Genomic DNA, 6,718 nt, shown 5'->3' with positions numbered 1-6,718 from the left:
AATTTTAAATGCACACAAAAAGGGAGCGCAAAATAAGTGGCCCTTAAAATAACGAATCTTTGCCATATTCTAAAAGGGCAAACTTCCAATAATCATGAACCCTTACCCAGCAAGACATAAGACTTATCTATCTTTTTCATACTTTCCTAAACCAAATAATTTGAGGTCATATTTTAAAAGCTGCTAATACATTAATTACCTTAGCATAATGGAGCTAGACTATACACAGTGACACCATATGGATGTATGAAGGATCACAGGAAACTCTAGGGCAGGGATGGGCAACCACATTCTAAGGGCCACAATCCAGACAGGTTTTGAAGATTTCCACAATGAATATGCATGAGATTGATTTGCATGTACTGCTTCCATTTTATCTAAATAGATCTCATTCAAATTCTCTTGAAAACTTGACTGGACTGTGGTTGTCCACTCCTGCTCTAGGGAGAAGCAATAGTCATAGAGAGGCTGATTCTCAAAATACATAAACCACTTTGATATTTTGTCACATCTTTGAACAAACCATTTTATTTGCATACCTGCCAAAGTTATGTGTCAAAAACAGAAAATGTTTTACGGTGTGCCAAGTCATGGAAAAAAGCTGTATGTTCAGTGATAAAACTCAGCAACTGAACATATGACTTTTCCTTAAATGCCCATTTAAAGTTATACATAGATTTCCCAAGCTGGCACTTACACAAATTGTGCTGCTAAAAATATGTATACCTTTAACGAATTAACTTTTATATTTACAGTTAAAAACAGCAGCCACTGAATACTGCCCTAGGAGTATTTACTATCAAGGCACCCCTTTAAAATACAGCAAAATAAGCATTATGTTTCACTGTTATTTGACCGCACATAATAAATATATCTAAGTGGTTGCTTTTTCAATGGTTCCTGCCTCTTTAAAAAAAAAAAAGTTGCACCAGAAATCTTTAAAATATCATCACAACTGTAAAAAGGGCAAAACCGCATGAGAAAGCAAAAGTTCCTTATCTGTAATAGGTGGTCCCCATGGACATCAGGATAATGCAGACACGCTTGGTTTGTTCTACTCTGCAGGCTGCATGTTCGGACATGCTCTCTCTGTAGCCTATTAGTTAAGTACTTGAAACAATCAGGTGTATGCTTCTTGCCTTGCTGATGTTAGTGAGAATCTCAGTTCTGTTAACAGCTTATATCTATATCTTAAGAAGGAAGAATGATCGTGAAAATAACAGAGAGGAGTAAACACCTTTGAGAATCAAAGAACTTTAAACTGTTAATATTGGATGCAACAGTATGCACAAATGCAAGAAAATTTAACAGTTTTTATTTTTTTTTTGAGTGGATAGAGGGCAGGAAGGTGTGTGTGCATTATCCTCATGCCCACAGAGAACACCTGTTTCAAGTAAGCAACATCACTTTCTCTGTGTCCACAGGATAAGGCACACACACTTGGTGATTCCTGAGTTTAGAAATGTCAAGTAGTAGTAGTAGTTGAGGGCTGCAAAGAAATCTCAATTTCTTCTATGAATTGTTGCAAACCGGAGTCCAAGATAAAAAGGTTTTAGGGAGGTTTAGAAAAATAAAGTTTGTAAAACCTCTTGTCCAAATTTGGCATCGATTTTAGATGCACAGTCATCACAATAATGGGGGGGGGGGGGGGGTGATGGAGAAGGGATTTGATATATTGTCTCTCTGGTTACAAAGTGGTTTACATATCATACACATGTACTTATTTTGCACCTGATTAGTAAAAGCATGAAGTGTGGACTATATAGCTGCTTTACAAAATGTCCACGTAGGGAAAAAGCCTCTAATGTGAGCTATAGAGGTTGATGTTGATCATAAAAATTGAGCACCAACATTAACAGGAGGGTCACGATGAATTTGCTATCAATGAAGAAAATGTAGAATTAAGAGGCTGCTTAACCCAAGGATAGAGGATGAAAAGAAGTAAAAAGTTGAGATGACTCTATGATTCTTTGTATATTCCAAGTAAAAAAAGGAGTACTCTTCTGCAATCAAGTGTGCTGGTTTGGAATGAGGCTTTGGAAAAAAAAAAAATACAGGAAGAGAAATGTCTTGATTCAGATAATAAGATACCACCTTAGGTAAAAATTTTGGATGAGTTTGAACAATTACTTTTGTGGGGGGGAAAAAAACGTGTTTAAGATGGACAATGTTTCAGAGCTTGAAGCTCACCGATACAACGTGCTGAGGTGATGGTAACCAGAAAAATGGTTTCCCAGGTGAGGTACTGTAAAGTTGCAGAGGAAAGAGGCTCAAATGGGAGTCAAAGTAATTGAGACAGGACAAGGTTAAGGTCCCAAGGGGGGTTGAAGTTGTATTAGGCTTTTAAGGGTGGGATGAGAATGATATTCAAAAATCTACATATGAAAAAAAGGATACTGCTGCTAGATGAACTTGTATGGAGGACTGTCTTAAGTCCAGAGTTAGAGAGATGTAAGAGATAGTGTAGAAGCATTTCAAGTGAACAATTAGTAGGTTCTATGTTGTTTGAGGCACACCAAAGAGAAAAACTCTTCAAGTATATGACTTTTGCATAGCAGGTTTATTCGCTGTTTTGATGACAGCTTGAAATAAGTCTGGGAGCATTTGGGTATGAGGCCTCTGAGCTTCCATGCTGTCAGGGGTACGTTTTGAGGTTTGGATGCAGAAGATGACCATTCTGTTGGGAGATGAGAGACAGGTGTCATCCCAGAAGGATTGGGTTGTTGATAGAAAGGTGCAAGTTCCAAAAGTTATAAAGGCCGAGGCTGCCAGTTTGGCGCTATAAGAATGAGATTTGATGCATCTTCAAAATCATTTTCTGTATGACCTTGCTATAAGAGGAGTAGGCATAAAGGCATAGAATAGTTCCTTACTCCACGACAGAGGAAAGGAGTCTGTGGAAAGACTGTTTCATGCCAGAATTCTGGAACAGAATAGGCAACATTTCTTGTTGTGAGGTGTAACAAAGATCTACGGCTGGTACTCCCCATTTTTGGAATATTTTTCTGAATAGTTGATGGAGACAGGGACTATTTGTGGGGTTGTAGGCTTCTACCGAGTTTGTTTGTCACGGAATTGTGAATTCCAGGGATGCAAGTGGAATGCAAGAAAATCCTGAGTTGGGTCATTTTGACCCATATTCAATATGCCTCTCAGCTTAAAGGTGCCCCCTTTTTTGATCAAATTGTGACTTGGTTGTCTGTATGGATGAGTAGTGATTTGCCCAGGAGAAGATGCTGAAAGGCAAAAATGGTATGATAAACTGCTCGAAGCTCAAGAATGTTGATGTATAGAGATCTTTCTGTGTGGGACCATAGTCTTTGAGTCTGTTAATGATGGAGATGTGCTTCCCAATCATTGGTGGAGGCATCTGTTGAGTCGGATGATGGAAATGGGCACCTGTTAAATTGGGTTCAGCCACCAACTGAGGCCCTTTCTGATCTGTTGAGTGATGACAAACTTGTGATTGAAAGATTGAGTGTACTGATCCCAGTGCAATCTTAAAGCCCACTGAACTGGTCACATGTGAAGCCTTGCAGTAGGAATGACCACTATTGTGGCTGGCATGTGGCCCAGGAGTTTAAGTAGAAATCTTGCTAACCTGTTCTCCTTGACAGGACTTGTGAAATGAAGGACTGTATTATTGTTTAGTCTTTCCCTAGGAAAACATTCTTGATCTTGAATAGTGTCTAGAACAGCTCCAATAATTGAATTGGATTTAAAAGTTGCATTTTCAAAGCTTATGAGTAGAGAGGTGTGGTAGCCGTGTTAGTCCACTTTTAAAGGTAATCAACAGAAATAAAACAAAATAAAACATGGAAACAAAAATAAGATGATACCTTTTTATTGGACATAACTTAATACATTTCTTGATTAGTTTTCGAAGGTTGCCCATCTTCGTCAGATCGGAAATAAGCAAGTGTTGGTAGATGACAGTATATATAAGTGAGACATCAAAGCATTTCAGTGACAGTCTAACAGGATGGGGATGGGTAGGTGAGAGGAGGGTGACAAACAGAGCAATACAACTTTATGGTTTATAATGGGCTAGAAAACCCAGACCTTTGTTAAGTCCTATTTCGTGGGTGTCAAAATATTTAATCACAAAGCTTATGATGAATCTTAGAAATTGCAGTGTAGTTATTGTGAGTTGCAGAGAGTGTAACAATACTTGCTTTGATTGCACAGAGATGAGTCGATTGTCTAAATAGAGAAAAACAAAAATATTTCACTGTGTGAGATAAGCTGCTACAACTGCTAGGCATTTTGTGAACACTCTGGGTGCTGAGGAAAGACTGAAGAGTAGGTGAAGTGTAGATACTTTCAATGCTGTGGATGGATTGTAATGTGTGCAAAAGCATCTCTGAGATTCAGGGTCACTAACCAGCTATTGTGTTTGAGAAGTGGCAAGATTGTTTGCAGGTATAACATCTTGAATTTTTCTCTTTTGACAAATTTTATTAAACATCTGAGGTAACATAGTAAATGATGGCAGAAAAAGACCTGCACGGTCCATCCAGTCTGCCCAACAAGATAAACTCATATGTGCTACTTTTTGTGTATACCTTACCTTGATTTGTACCTGTCCTTTTCAGGGCACAGACCGTGTAAGTCTGCCCAGCACTGTCCCCGCCTCCCACCACCGGCTCTGGCACAGACCATACAACTCTGCCCAGCACTATCCCCGTCTCCCGCCATCGGCTCCGCCACCCAATCTCGGCCAAGCTCCCCAGGATCCACTCCTTCTGAACAGGATTCAGAAGGAATGGATCCCAAGGAGCCCAACAGGTAGAACTGTTTTCAACAGTGGCCAATCCAAGCCACAAGTACCTGGCAAGATCTTGTTTGTGGGTACTGGCTGGATGGCTTGTGTTTGGAGGAGAGATTGTACACTCTCCCTAGGAGAGTAGCCCGATGATCGTGAAGGTAAGTCAATATTGAAGGGTGCTGTGGGGTGAATGGACAAAGTTTATTCTGTAACCATGGGTGACAATCTTGATGACCTTTGTGTCTGTGGTAACTGCCTTTCACACTTTCAAAAAGTGTTGGATGTGTCTCCACAGTGGCAAATTGTCAAAAGCTTGGGTTTAATTTAGATGAAGCATTGGAGGATGAAGATTGAGACTTCCACTCTCATGGTTTTTGCTGTTGAAACATTTTGTTGATTTGCAGAATGAGGTTCAGTGACATGAATACAGTTGGTACCTCCTTCGGTAGCTATGTTGTGGATAATATTGAGGTTGATAAGATTTTCTGATTGAGAAATAATGAAAACTCTTGTACGAGTTTGAAGAATCCCCTGAAAAGATTTGAGAGTTCTCTTAATGTAGATGTTATCTTTCACCTGAGATACTGTCTCATTTACCTTGCTGCCAAATAAGTTCTCTCTTTGACAAGAAGCATCTGCTAAATGATCATGAAAGTCATCTCCAAGACCTGAGATATGAAGACATGAAATCATTCTGGCAACTATGGACACCCTGGAAGTGGTGCCATAGATGTTGTAAGTATTTTTTTTATGAGAAGAAAAGTGGTACCTTCAAAGATCTGAAGAGTATTGGTCAGCAGTTCTGGAATATTTGGAGTAAGAGCAGTATCTTGTACAGATAGAAATGTTGATAATGAAGGATTTGCAATTGATGTCCTGCAATTCTGGATGGTAGTATGGCTCCTGAATAAAAACTTTCTACTCACTGTGTCTAGAATTTTTGGGTCTTTGCCTGGAGGATAAACAGCATGAGATTTTGAAGCTTTTGACTTAAACTGCAGTTACCATATAACTCTTTGGTTCTAGAAGCAGTCTTAATAGAACCAAAGAGTTATGTGGTAACTGCAGTTTATCACATTCTGGAGCAAATCAGACTTTGTATTTGATGTCCAGACGTTTGGATGTAGATTGAATGGAATACGGATTTTGCCATATTTTAGATTGTACTCATAGCCTCAAAGTCCTTTCTATTTCTATTCATAGATGTAGTCTTTGCTCTTAATGCTAGTTCTTTTTAAAAAATGTATGTATAAATTTAGAGTAAGTAGCATGTTCTAGCATTGTGTCCTGTGGATTCTCTAGAGGAAGGTATTCTTGTTCCTTTTCTGAAGAAAATGGCTGCAAATGAGTTGGTATGTGAATATTTTTTTTTGGGGGGAGGGGGGATTGAGAGAGTAATATCTTTGCAAGAAGGTACCAGAGGAGGGGTTTGTGTCACAGGAAAAAGTTACAGACTTCAGAAACAAGGACAATCTTGATACTTTAAGGAAGATTTATTGATAAAAGACTCGACACAGCACTGTGTTTCGGCCTATGGCCTGCTTCAGGAGTCTAAAAAGTAAATATATATAAAAATAACTAAACAGTATAAACAATATTATATTAAGATACAGATAAAAATGTGAGGTAAAAGAATCATCTATATTTCGAAAGGATGATAATGGAAATGAAAAATGTATAAGTATAGGCAAACATAATATATAAAAATATGAAGCAAATACAAGTAGTACACATGTAGAAAAAAGTATACATATGAATAAGAGTTTATGTGAACTAACCTGCTGACGACAACTTGGTGAAAAATCTCTCCAATGAAGTGTCTTTTCAATGTAAAAAATACAAAGGAAAGGTCTACAAAAGATACACCATAAATTTTTAGAAATACATATACGTGTACAATATGCAATTTATATAAAATGCTAATAAAAACATAATGGGGAAAACTGAGCA

This window comes from Microcaecilia unicolor, chromosome 6, assembly GCF_901765095.1.
Source record: "Microcaecilia unicolor chromosome 6, aMicUni1.1, whole genome shotgun sequence".
Taxonomy (NCBI): domain Eukaryota; kingdom Metazoa; phylum Chordata; class Amphibia; order Gymnophiona; family Siphonopidae; genus Microcaecilia; species Microcaecilia unicolor.
This window is presented reverse-complemented; position numbering follows the sequence as displayed.